The sequence below is a fragment of the Xyrauchen texanus genome, chromosome 25 (assembly GCF_025860055.1).
Source record: "Xyrauchen texanus isolate HMW12.3.18 chromosome 25, RBS_HiC_50CHRs, whole genome shotgun sequence".
Classification (NCBI taxonomy): domain Eukaryota; kingdom Metazoa; phylum Chordata; class Actinopteri; order Cypriniformes; family Catostomidae; genus Xyrauchen; species Xyrauchen texanus.
In genome coordinates, this window is record NC_068300.1 from 2351730 (window position 1) to 2365472 (window position 13743).

The 13743-nt window shown below is 45.0% G+C and overlaps 2 protein-coding genes across 2 annotated transcripts in view; both read right to left on the reverse strand.

Annotated features, from left to right (window-relative positions):
- Positions 1–13743, reverse strand: part of LOC127618631 (uncharacterized) — a 342725-nt gene that overhangs the window by 294353 nt on the left and 34629 nt on the right.
- The window catches only part of LOC127618541 (zinc finger protein 721-like), a 162561-nt gene that overhangs the window by 136492 nt on the left and 12326 nt on the right, over positions 1–13743 (reverse strand). The gene's annotated exons all lie outside the window — the stretch shown is intronic.

The window sequence follows — 13743 nt, forward strand, 5'->3', positions numbered from 1 at the left end:
TGGGAAAAGAAACGATGGCCACTACCCAACGGAGGTCTTGAAACCTATAATTAAAACCAATTCATACTTTTATTACACATAATAAAAGAATCAACATATTCTACACTTAAAAACAGACATATAAAATACTCACATACTCAATCCGCTATGTTCACAGGGGTGACTGAGACATAACAGTCTCACGGAAAGACAAAATTGGGTCGTAACGCAGTCTGTTCCGTACAAACGTCTGCAACTACTGGCCCTCGTAACTCGGCAGGGTATAGACACAAGTGATCCTAAAATACACATTCTAAATCTTTAGCACCACCTTTTGCATAAATCGTACATAAACTTAACCATGCACTCACATCCAGCTGCCGAACCCAACCGCAGAGTTGCGCGCAAGCGGCGTTCTCCGATCAACCGGTCATCAGCACAGGAAAAGTTCTACAACAAATTTACGCGTAACCGAACCCAAACGCAGAGTGGCACGTGCACTGCGTTCCCAGATCATTAATGCAGAAATAAACCTAAAACACATTTTCGGGCATATTATACTACATATCCCCTATTAAGAGCGACTCCAATAAAACTTATTTACTCACACTGAATTGTCGGGCACAGCAGTAACACACAAGCAGTTCTTCCAACGCGCCAGTATAGGAGAAACCACACACACCTACGTTCATTGAGCGGAGAATGAGAACAAACACGGTTTCATTGACACCCGCGAGACTTTAACCGTGGCCGGCCCTATCACATCACGTACCCACTTAAAGGCATAGCATACATATTCTGGTTACATCAGGTTACATCCACCCCCTCTTTCAAAGGTCACCGTCCCGGTGACAACACTTATCCCCATCATACCCATCCTAATCCCAAGGTCTAAAAGGGACATAGAGGCAATGTACGGAGGCTGAATTTGGGGGAACTTGATCCTCTGAGAATCGTACCGGCCTCGGCAGATTAAATAAATTTGAATGCTGGCCAGCCCTCGTTCTAACAGACCGACGTAAACCGAGTTCTGCTCGCTCTGGCTCAAATTCCCGTTCCAAATGATCGTGAGGGCCAGGAACTGGCTCAAGGGAGTCTGGGGAATGAAGTACCTGCTCCACTGGACACTGGAAATCCGGGGGATCAATGACTTGTTCAGTTAACCACCGGTCTAACTCCCGCTCACCCAAATCTTCCCTGACTGTTGCTGGACCTCCCTCCTGGGCTACATATAGAACCACAGTCTCCTCCTCTGACATTTCCTCTTCCTCAGCTAATTGCCTCCGATGACCATACTCTGGCAGGGATCCTGCCGGGGATGACAATTTGCCTCAACCTCACATTTATCCAAGGGTAAATACCCATCAGGAAGCTCTCGCAAATCCGAGCGGTGGACATTCTTCACGTGCGCCACAGTGTCTTGTTGTCTTACCTTATACACAGTGCCCACCCCATCCAAACACTCTATCACCTCATATACCTTGGAACCCCACACATCTTGAATCTTATGCCGACCAGGGAAATGATTCTTACACAGAACCAGAGTGCCAACTGGCAAAATAGGTACAGACTCTGGATGATGACGTGCCCGCTGGGCTGCTGCCACTCCCAGCTGCTCCCTAGCCTTAACATACACAGAGGCCAAATGGTCCTGATGACTCACCACACAATCTTGGGCAGTCACCGGCATACTCCCTTCCTCCATCCCTAAAAGTGCATCCACAGGCAGCTTTGGCTTCTGGCCAAACATAAGCTCGTAGGGGGAGTAGCCAGTGGATTGATGGGCACAGGTGTTATAGGCAAAGAGTAACTGTGGTAAAGACTGAAGCCATACCCTTTTCTTTTCGATGGGCAAAGTGCGCAATAGATCATGCAGAGTGCGATTAAACCTTTCGCACTGCCCATTTCCCTCGGGATGATATGCTGTAGTCCTACTCTTCTGAACCCCATAAAGGTGGCACAGTCGCTTGAGCAATTCCCCTTCAAAATTCCGCCCCTGATCTGAATGGATGCGTTTTGGCACGCCATACACATAGAACCACCTCTCTGTCAGGATGCGGGCCACAGTACTCGCCTTCTGATCTCGAGTTGGGTACGCTTGAGTAAACTTAGAAAACACATCAGTAACTACAAGCACGTTCTCACATCCATTACTTGCCCGCTCCAAGAGTGTAAAATCAATCGCGAGAATTTCCAAGGGCCTTGAAGCCATCAAATGTCCCATGGTTGTACGAACTTTAGGGCGTAAAGCCTTAGAGACCACACAACGCTCGCACTTGATACACCATTGCTCTACATCGTGGCGCAGATTGGGCCAGAAACAGCTCTCCCTCACCAAAGCAGTTGTCCTCTCTATGCCTTGATGGCCGTGATGTCATGAAGACCCTGCAAAACTTCCTTCCTTAAAACCCCAGGCAATAAAACCTGAAGCACTCGAACCTTTCCTGGAGCCAGGAAGACTTCCCTATACAAAACTCCATCTTCCTGTCGAACACGTTTCCACTGGCGAACGAACTCCAGCACTTCCCTGGACTCCCTAGCCCTTTCATAACGAGTAGGGGCCACTCCTCTTCGCCAATACTTCAAAAATGCAGCAATATGGATGTCTGCCGCCTGAAGAGCTTGCATGTCTGCCTTTCCCCGGGAGGGCACAGCTGCTATTTCTAAAGCTAAAGTACAGGCAGAAACAGAACTTAAACCTTGAACTAGTGAAAGTTCCTGAGGCAGAGTTATACCAGAAGCAATTTCCCTAACACCATTAGAAACTGAATTTACAGGCAGGCGGGAGAGTGCATCCGCATTGCGATTGGCTGTACCCAGACGATATTTCAGCTCAAAGTCAAACAAAGCCAACTGTGACACCCACCGCTGTTCTACGGCAGCCAACTTGGCAGTCTGCAGATAGCTCAAGGGATTATTATCCGTGAACACCACAAACTTGACACCCAACAAGTATTCCCGAAACTTCTCAGAGACGGCCCACTTAAGGGCCAAGAGCTCCAGCTTCATTGAACTGTAGTTTGACATGTTTCTTTCTGTAGGGCGCAAGCCCTGACTGGCATAAGCGATAGGCCTCCGCTGACCCTCCTGCTCTTGAGATAATACTGCACCAAGGCCAACCTGACTAGCATCTATCTCTAACACAAATGGCTTCGAGAAATCAGCATAGCCTAAAACTGGGGCCTCTACCAATGACTTCTTCAAAGCCACAAAGGCATTCTCCACCACTTCTGTCCATCGTCCTTCCAGCAGGATATTAGTGCCTGAACCCCGCTTCCTCCCCTTACCTTGGAGCTCCCCCACTAATCTGTGTAGAGGTGCCGCATACCGAGTAAACCCCTCTACAAACCTTCGGTAATATGATGCAAAACCCAGAAAGAGCGTAACTCCAAAAGGTTACTAGGTCGCTTTCAGTTGGCTACAGCGCTAATTTTCTCTGGGTCGGTGGACACTCCATGGGAGGAAATTATGTGACCAAGATACTTAACCTTTTTTTGGAAAAAATGGCATTTTTGGAACTTCAATTTCAAATTATTATGTTGAAGACGACCCAAAACCATCTCCAACCATTGAAGATGTTGTTCGAAGGAACCAGAAAAGATGACAATGTCATCCAAGTATAAGAGCAGGGACTGGAAACGTTGATCACCAAAAATCCTCTCCATAAGCCTCTGGAAAGTACTAGGTGCATTGCACAATCCAAAAGGCATCCGATTATATTCAAAAAGGCCAAAAGGAGTGCAGAAAGCGGTCTTCTCCTTATCCCGTTCAACTACTGGAACTTGATTGTACCCACTAGCCAAGTCAAGAGTAGAAAACCACTTAGCACCCGTTAGCGCATCAAGCGATTCCTCAATCCTTGGAAGTGGGTAAGCATCTTTCCGTGTTTTTGCATTGAGTTGGCGGTAATCAACAGAGAGACGGATACGCCCATCTTTTTTTGTACCACCACAATCGGTGAAGCGTAGGGACTACAACTAGGCCGAACTATACCCTGTTCAAGCAGTTAAAAATTATGAGTTTTGACTTGCTCATACTGGGAGGGGGCAACCGCCGATAACGCTGACAAACAGGAGCATTATCTGACACTGGTATCTCATGTTGGATTAGGTGAGTACACCCCAAGTCCCCCTCTTTCTTACTAAACACGGAACTAAAACGGGTCAAAAGGCATTTGGCCTGTTGAGACTGGGCAGCAGATAACGAGGGCCACGACGCCTCAATGAGGTCCAAGGATGGCCCACTACTTGCCTCCATGACCTGATTACAACTCACAAACCCCCGACTATCCACACTCTCCTCTAATTCAGTGTCTAGAGCCGACTGCCGATTAACCATATACAGCTGGCCTAAAAGAGTTTTTGGCCTAAGCCATTGATCTTTCTCTCCCAGATTTACTACAGGTACATGAACTACACCCTGCTCTACCGGTAAAAGACACTTTGAAATAAGTATATTCGCAGGTAGTACACCTTTCTCACCTATTGGGGGCTCCAAGAACACAGAAGTAATAACACGAGCCATACCTTGACAACCAGTTGTAGGAACCCATTGAAGGGAACCCGCGGGCACTCGTATGGCTGATCCTGCTCTTACAACTGCCTTCCCCACTAACCCAGACTCAGCAGTGAGAGCCAAACTTTGGCACTCTAAGAGGGCCTGCTTCCACTCCTTCCCTGCCTGCTTAACCATGAGGGAGGAAAATAAGCGCTCTTCGTGTTGACAGAAAAGCTCTTGATAGCAACAGTTCAAAATATTCATGCCCAAAAGACCTGGGACTACAAGCTTTTGTTGCCGTATAAGAGGATCTAGTGGATACCTCATAATTAATACCCCCATTTTAGGGAGGGTTTTACCCAAGACCTCGACTTCTAGCTCTAAGTAGCCACAATAAGGAATGTCCAGCCCATTAGCAGCCTTCAACCGCAACCAGCTACAAGGTTTCAAACATTCCCTAATATGTAATGGAAAAGCGGACTCAAAAAAACTCTCAGTGACCATTGATACCATAGATCCAGTGTCCAGTAAGCAGGGAGTTTTCACGCCCCCAAAACAAACTTCCACTATAGGGCACTGGCCAATAAGTTGGGTCCCACCTTCCTCCAATGCCCTTTGAGAGCCAAAAAAACCCCCCTCTGATGCCAGGCTCCCAACACCAGAGGGTGCTAGTTTCCCGGCTGCACCGGGGTTTCCTGTACAACCGTTTCAACCTGCACCTGAGCTGACTGTCCCTGGCCAGTTCCTACCCCCTCCCTCAAATTCATATGCATGCCTGCTAAGTCAGATCTGCAGAACCTTGCAATATGACCAACCTTATTGCAACGCATGCAGATTGGCTTACCATCGGCTCGAAAACGGGCAGACCCCGGATGGGAGCCAACAACACCCCCTGCAGTATCTGTGGAATTTATACTCAAGTGCTTCAAAATAGCATCTAGCTGTGCTTGTTGTTTACGGAGACAATCTTTAAGCTCGCCCAATTCATTAGAAGATTCGGGGAAGGGGCTATTAGATCTATACGTACCCACCACCTGAACGTCTGCAGCACAAGAATGAGCTCGAGGTCTCACACTAGGGGTTTCTCCCTCGTCTGCCCACCGTATGGCCTCAAAACGAACCTCCAGGAATGACATCTCAGCGTTTAACCGCACCTGTCGCTTCAACTCCCTACGAAGGATATTATCACGCATATGTTCAATAAACTGATCACGTAATGTGTGGTCTGGGTTACAAATACCTACGTACTTCTTCTACCCAATCTTCTACAGTCAACAAATCAATAGACCTTCTACCAGAGAACCTGGGACATTTTCTTTCACGTGGAACATAAACATAACGTTCGGATGCAGGAACATTAACAAATGAGCGGGCATCAACCTCACGTCTAGGGCTAGCAGATTGTGCCCCATCCCCAACAACGTTAACAGGGCCCCTGACGAGTTCTTCCCGAAGTTGCTGGTTATCTGCCTGCAATTGTTGTACCAATTCGGCCAAGACTTTAAGTTGTTCTTCCATAATGCAACCTGTGACACACACAAAAAGAAAACACCCCAGAAAACAGCCAACGAAAGATTAAAATCACCAGCTCGTAACGAAAAGTATTTGATCTGTTGCAACCACCGTTTCCTTTCCCACCACACCAAATACACACTTTAGAACAGTAAAACTATTTGCACTCAGGCTTCCTTAATATGGTCCTGCCGACTACGCCAAGTATGTAACCTCGACAACCTAGCGGTTGAAGGTGTCGACTAGATTGACTACGCCACCCCCACTTTCCTGGGATGGGGGGACCCTAATAATGCTATTATATAACACAGGGGGTTCAAATGAATGAACTGGAAGCCGGAGTACAAAAGTTGATAATTTATTAACTATGACAGATACGATCCTTCTCCGCAGATATGATGGTTGAGAAAATAACCTGAGTAGCAGCAATGTTAGTTAGAAGAGATTTCAAAACGTAAAAAAAATAGAACGAACCAAAACCCCACAATTCAACTCAATTTAAGAAAACATTAAACAAAAAGAACAAAGTAAGATGAAAACAATGCTCCAAACAAATCAGAATTGGTTGAGTAAAGAAATACAAATAATTAAAAGAAAAACAACTAATGAATCTATAATTCAAATCGATCGAGCTGACAAATTATAATTTTAAATTATATTATACAAGAAAAACAACAATAGACATGACACTAAAAATAAAACAAATCAAACTAGAATCATAAACTGGAGAACACACCACATGGGAGGCAGCAAAAATCAAAACCAGATAAAAATCAAGACCAAATCAAACCACAAGTAAAACACGCAAACCAATAAGACCTCCCATACAGTTATACACCAATCAATAAAACAGAAAGATTTCACACAATGAACACCACAAAGAACACAAAAAAGGATGTAATGACGATTAGATTAACGAAATGTAGACAGAACACAAACTTATCTAATTTTCAATGGGAAAAGAAACGATGGCCACTACCCAACGGAGGTCTTGAAACCTATAATTAAAACCAATTCATACTTTTATTACACATAATAAAAGAATCAACATATTCTACACTTAAAAACAAACATATAAAATACTCACATACTCAATCCGCTATGTTCACAGGGGTGACTGAGACATAACAGTCTCACGGAAAGACAAAATTGGGTCAGTACGCAGTCTGTTCCAGTACAAACGTCCGCAACTGCTGGCCCTCGTAACTCGGCAGGGTATAGACACAAGTGATCCTAAAATACACATTCTAAATCTTTAGCACCACCTTTTGCATAAATCGTACATAAACTTAACCATGCACTCACATCCAGCTGCCGAACCCAACCGCAGAGTTAGCGCAAGCGGCGTTCTCCGATCAACCGGTCATCAGCACAGGAAAAGTTCTACAACAAATTTACGCGTAACCGAACCCAAACGCAGAGTGGCACGTGCACTGCGTTCCCAGATCATTAATGCAGAAATAAACCTAAAACACATTTTCGGGCATATTATACTACATATCCCCTATTAAGAGCGACTCCAATAAAACTTATTTACTCACACTGAATTGTCGGGCACAGCAGTAACACACAAGCAGTTCTTCCAATGCGCCAGTATAGGAGAAATCACACACACCTACGTTCATTGAGCGGAGAATGAGAACAAACACGGTTTCATTGACACCCGCGAGACTTTAACCGTGGCCGGCCCTATCACATCACGTACCCACTTAAAGGCATAGCATACATATTCTGGTTACATCAGGTTACATGCATCAACCCCAGCGGCGCGACCGCCGCGGAGGATGCCATATGCCCCAGGAGGTTCTGGAAAAGTTTTAAAGGGACCGCTTTGCCGGACCTGAAGGTGGCGAGGCATTTCAGCACTGACTGCGTGTGCTCGTTGGTGAGGCACGCTGACATTGAGACTGAGTCTAACTCCATGCAGAAAAAAGAGATGCTCTGAACCGGGGTGAGCTAGCTCTTTTCCCGGCTGAGGTGCCTGAGCACCTGGTCCCTGTGGGCGCACAATAGCTCTCGTGAGTGGGCCAAGATGAACCAGTCATCGAGGTAGTTGAGTGTGCGAACACCTGCTTCCCGAAGCGGGGCAAGGGCTGTCTCTGCGACCTTCGTAAAGACGCGAGGGGACAGGTATATTCCGGGGGGGGCTTGTACTGATATGCCTGGCCGTAGAAAGTGTTGACGTCGAGGCAAGATTGAGTCATGGGAGTGCGCGTCCTTCAGGTCTGCCACTGCGAACCAAACTAGATGCCAGACGCAAGTTAGGATGTGTCTCGCGTGAGCATTTTGAATGGGAGTTTGTGCAAGGCCCGGTTGAAAACTTGCAAGTCCAAGATTGGTCATAAGCCGCTGCCTTTCTTGGGTACGATGAAGTAAGGGCCATAGGGACTTGGCATGGATTTGGCATCTTCTGAGCCTCCAGGGCCTCCCTCAGCTCCGCCTCCTGAGCCTCCAGGGCCTCCCTCAGCACCGCCTCCTGAGCCTCCAGGGCCTCCCTCAGCACTGCCTCCTGAGCCTCCAGGGCCTCCCTCAGCACCGCCTCCTGAGCCTCCAGGGCCTCCCTCAGCTCCGCCTCCTGAGCTTCCAGAACCTCCCTCAGCTCCGCCTAAAGTGGCTCCCTCAGCTCCGCCTCCAGTGGCTCCCTCAGCTCCGCCTCCGGAGCCTTCTACGACGTGGTCTCCTGAGCAATCCACAGCTCCGCCTACCTCGGCTCCGCCCTCGGAGTTCCCCATGGCTGTGGTCCTGATGCCGCCTCCCTGGCCTCCTGAACCTGTCTTTGCTCTGTGGCCGGCTCCCAGGCCACCTGATCCAGTCCTCTTGTGGCCACCTTGGACTGCCTGTCTGCCCCCTGTGCCTCCTTGGACTGCCTGTCTGCTCCCTGTGCCCCCTTGAACCACCTTCTTGCCCCCTGTGCCTCCTTGGACTGCCTGTCTGCCCCCTGTGCCTCCTTGGACTGCCTGTCTGCTCCCTGTGCCCCCTTGGACTTCCTTCTTGCCCTCTGTGCCCCCTTGGACTTTCTTCTTGCCCTCTTTGCCCCCTTGGACTTCCTTCTTGCCCTCTGTGCCCCCTTGGACTGTCTGTCTCCCCGTTGTGCCCCCGTGGTCTATCTCTCTCTGCCCCTTGTGCCCCCTTGGACTGTCTGTTTGCCCCTGGTGCTCTCATTTTTGTTTTTTGTGGGTTTTTGTCATTTATTTTTGTTTTAGGATCGTCTAGAATCCGATCCTTTTAGGGGGGATTCTGTCATGTTCACTGTTGTCTTTTGTTTTTGTGCTGTTATTTTGAAGTTTAGTTTAGTTCCTGTTTGGTTTTTGTAGTCCTCTGTAGATTCTTTTTATGATTGGTTTTCCCCTGATTGTTTCCCCAGGTGTCCCTCATTCCCTTGTTTGTTCCTTCTGTATTTAAACCCTGGTTCTTTGTTCAGTCTTTGTCGATTGTTGGATGTTGTATGTGAATGTTATGGTTGTTTCTCCTGCCCGTGGATGTTTTTCATGTTCATGTTGTTTTCCCCTCGTGGATATTTCTTTGTTCCTGTTTGTTTGCCCTCACTTTGATTTATAATAAGGAACCTGCATTTAGATCTCCTCTCCTTGTCTGCATCCGTAACAATTGGGAAGGTTAATGCTATTAAAATGAATTGTATTCCAAAATTCAACTAACTGTGACAATCACTCCCTTTAGATTTCCCCCTCTCTTATTTCAAGCAATTTGATAGCATAGAGAAGTCCTTCATTTGGAATGATAAACGTCCCAGATTACATTTAAGTAAGTTGCATAGGCCGATTGACAAAGGTGGGCTAGGCCTACCCAAGATTTTGTTTTATTATTATGCATCCAGTCTCAGATATTTGGCTCACTGGTCGCTTCCACCCGAGCGAGACCCTCCCTGGTTTTGTATTGAACAGGAAGTTCTTGCCCCTATTTCGCAATTGCAAAGCCTTTCTATCAAACTAATCAGAGAAGTTAAGTTACACCCCGTTATCTCGCATTTGCAGGCAGTATGGACAAAAGTGTCCAGAGTGTTTAATTCTGACATTTATTTAAAAGTTGCTTCGAGCATATGGCTGAACCCAAAGTTATGTATAAATAAGTCCCCTTTCTGCTGGACAGAGTGGATTGTGAGGGAGGTTAATACACACTGTGACCTATATGAGACGGGAATCAAATCAAATAACTTTATTGTCACACTACCATGTACACAAGTGCAACAGTAGGTGAAAGTCTTGTGTGCAGTTCCGAGCAACATAGCAGTCATGACAGTGACGAGACATATACCAATTGTAATAAACAACATGTTTACACAACACAATTTACATATCAAATGTACACATACTTACACAACACAATAATAATATACAATGTACAGTAAACAATACACACAATATCGAATACACATACAATAAAAAGAAAAAATAAAGAGCATATAAAAAAATATATATACAGTAGTTGTATTGTGGAGAAAATAATTATGACAGTCCAGTCATGTGATATAAGATTAATAAAGTGCAGTGCTGATTATTAATTGTGAGAGATAAAATCTTCAAAAGTCTGATTGCTTGGGGGAAGAAGCTGTCATGTAGTCGGCTGGTGCGGGTCCTGATGCTGTGATACCGCCTGCCTGATGGTAGCAGTGAGAGCAGCCCATGACTCAGGTGGCTGGAGTCTCTGATGATCCTCCAAGCTTTTTTCACACACCGCCTGTTATATATGTCCTGGAGGGAGGGAAGCTCACCTCCGATGATGTGTCTGGCAGTTCGCACCACCCTTTGCAGGGATTTGCGGTTGTGGGCGGTACTATTGCCGTACCAGGCGGTGATGCAGCCAGTCAGGATGCTCTCTACAGTACTGGTGTAGAACCATGTGAAGATGTGGTGGTTCATTCCAAACTTCCTCAGCCATCTCAGGAAGAAGAGCTGCTGGTGAGCCTTCTTTACAATGGGCTCAGTGTGGATGGACCATGTGAGTTCCTCAATATTGTGGACACCGAGGAACTTGAAGCTGCTGACTCTCTACACGGGTGCTCCATTAATGGTGATGGGGCTGTGTTCTCTGTCTTTCTTCCTGAAGTCCACTACAAGCTCCTTGGTTTTACTGATGTTGAGGGAGAGGTTGTGCTCCTGACACCAGCCAGTCAGAGTGTGCACCTCCTGTCTTTCAGTGATCAGACCTACCACCGTCGCACCAATTCTTTAGGTATTTACAGCTGCGCCACCTGCTTTGTACTATTTTTGGGAGTAGCATACACCCCCCTAGAATACTAGCAGATACTCCGGAAGTGGTGATTACTGCTTTTGGAAAAGGTAATTAGGCATCAATGTATGCCAATTAAGAGTCTGGGGAATGGAGCTTCAACTTCTCTCAAGAGATTATGGGAGAGATTTAAACTTGGTATTGGAGGGCTAGAATTAAAAAAAAAAAAAACATTAATTCTGCATCTAGAGATGCAAGCGTGCGCCTTATGCAATTTAAGATTTTACATTGATTAAAGACACACCCACCTGCTGGCAATGCCAATCAGAAGATGGGGACACAACTCATGTTTTTTGGTGATGTGTTAAGATCCAAGAATTCTGGTTGACTGTGTAGGTGAGGGTAAACTGGTTCTTAGGCAAATGTAGTTATTGACATGGAGTGTCGGTAAGGACACGGAAGCAGAAATCCAGACTTAAATCTATTTGTGTGTGTGTGTGTGTAAATGTATATAAGATTAACAAACTACAATATGCCTAATAGCATGGTAGATATTACACTTAATTCCAAATAACACTGTGTTTCCATATACATACTACCAGGCTAGCAAAGGCATATAAAGGCAATTACAGGCATGTAAACATAAAACTGAGTATACATGGTGTACAAATATTAATTTAGACTTGCATTACAATAAACTTTGCACTCAACAGACAATTACAATTAAAGCACACAAATAAATATGTGGAAATTAAATCCAATTAGCCTGGTATTATTGTGAGTAGCATGGAATGATCTCCTTGATAAGCGCCTATTTTTAGTTAAACACTTGTGAGTCCGCTTATCTCCTGCTATTCTGCCTAAACCTAGATTTACATATTTAACAGTCAACAAATGTATCATATACATAGCAACAATGACTCTATCAAAGACAAGATGAATACAAGTAAAAAAAGAATGGAAAAGATGGACAGGAAAAGCTATCTTTGACTCTCTGCCCGACTCTGACTAACTGAGAATAAACAAGTCCCTAATGTTTACATCACTGCATCCTTGGGCCAGTGCTGCATTTTAATTGGCTGTCATTTTGTGTGATCAGTGCATGATCAGTAAGAGAGGCTACCCCAAAACTAAGCTCAGACCCACCTATTCCAAACACAGAGCCCTTGCACCTGATGCTGAATCCCCATTGGCTGATCTCTTGCATGATCAGTGCATGGGCAAGACTTGGGTCACTCAGAGGGCAGAGCTGGGTTTCTCTTCTTCACTCTGTATTTTAGGCGATGAGGTGGTCATTTGTATAGGGGATAAATACAGTGGGTCCTAGCCAGTGTAATGATCAGTAGAAAGATCATTTTGAGGGGATGGAATTTGGCTGGTGCACCCTCATTTCAGGAGTTGTGTACGGACATGGGTAGGGTGGCAGCATTTGAAGAGAGAGTCAGATAGAAGGCTAGGCAACCTGGAGGTGTTAAGAAGTGGGGCAGCTATCTGACGTTTTTGTAAGGCTCTCAGGAGGGGCAGTGGAGAGGGATTTATAGTTTAAATGTGTGTGATTATTATATATATATATTGTTTTTGTGTGAGTTGGGATGATTGTTGGGGGTCAGGATGAGGTGGGGGATTGGGAGGGGGAAGGGGAAATGATGGGGGTTAAAAGTTGATTCTGTGTATATATGTTTTTCTTTTCGGTTTCATTTGTTAGAATCAATAAAACGTTTTAATCTGAAAAAGATGTCTATAAATACAAGCGTCACTTGATTGCATATCCTTTGAATACCTAAGTATTGATCCAAAACATGCTCCATGCATTATATTTACAATTATTTATAGGCTTCCAAAATACTTATTGCTGAGGATTTCAGCATTCATATAGATAATCTGGAACACAACACTGCAAAATAACTCACACTCCCAATCATTGATAGACTCAGGATTTGATCATTAGTAAGGGACTAAACATTTCATCCAATGCTAATAAGGATGTAGCACTATCTGACCAATTCTGTATTTTCTTTGATATATTGATTTCTCCTGCAACTGAAGATAGATCTGCCTCTGATAAAAGAGGCACATAAATGAGAATACTAGTGTGCAATTTATGAAAGTTATATCTATTACGTCAATTATGTCCAAAAGATATTCAACTGTGTTGAATATAAAACTGTTAAAAGTTAAAAATGCTATTGATGGCATTGCTACTGTAAATGTCAGGAAGATTACTGGCAGATTACTTTCAATTTGGAACTAGGTACAGCTAGATGGACTTTCTTCTGAAACATTATAAACAACAAATTAAACAACTCCCATACAATTTTGCAACTGTAGAGAGAGACTAACCCCCAACAGAGGTTCCCTGTGAAATGTTCTCTGATAGCAAACACAGTGAGTTTGCATGTTTTTTCATGAAGATCAATGATATTATGATGGCCATCATCTTCGTCCTCATACTGCACTGAGGCAGCACCCACCACAACAACTGAATAAATTAGTCACTATGCGTGGGGTGCACCAACAAATATTAATCTTAAATGTATATTAAGTCAAGGTTTATCTGATAATTCTGTT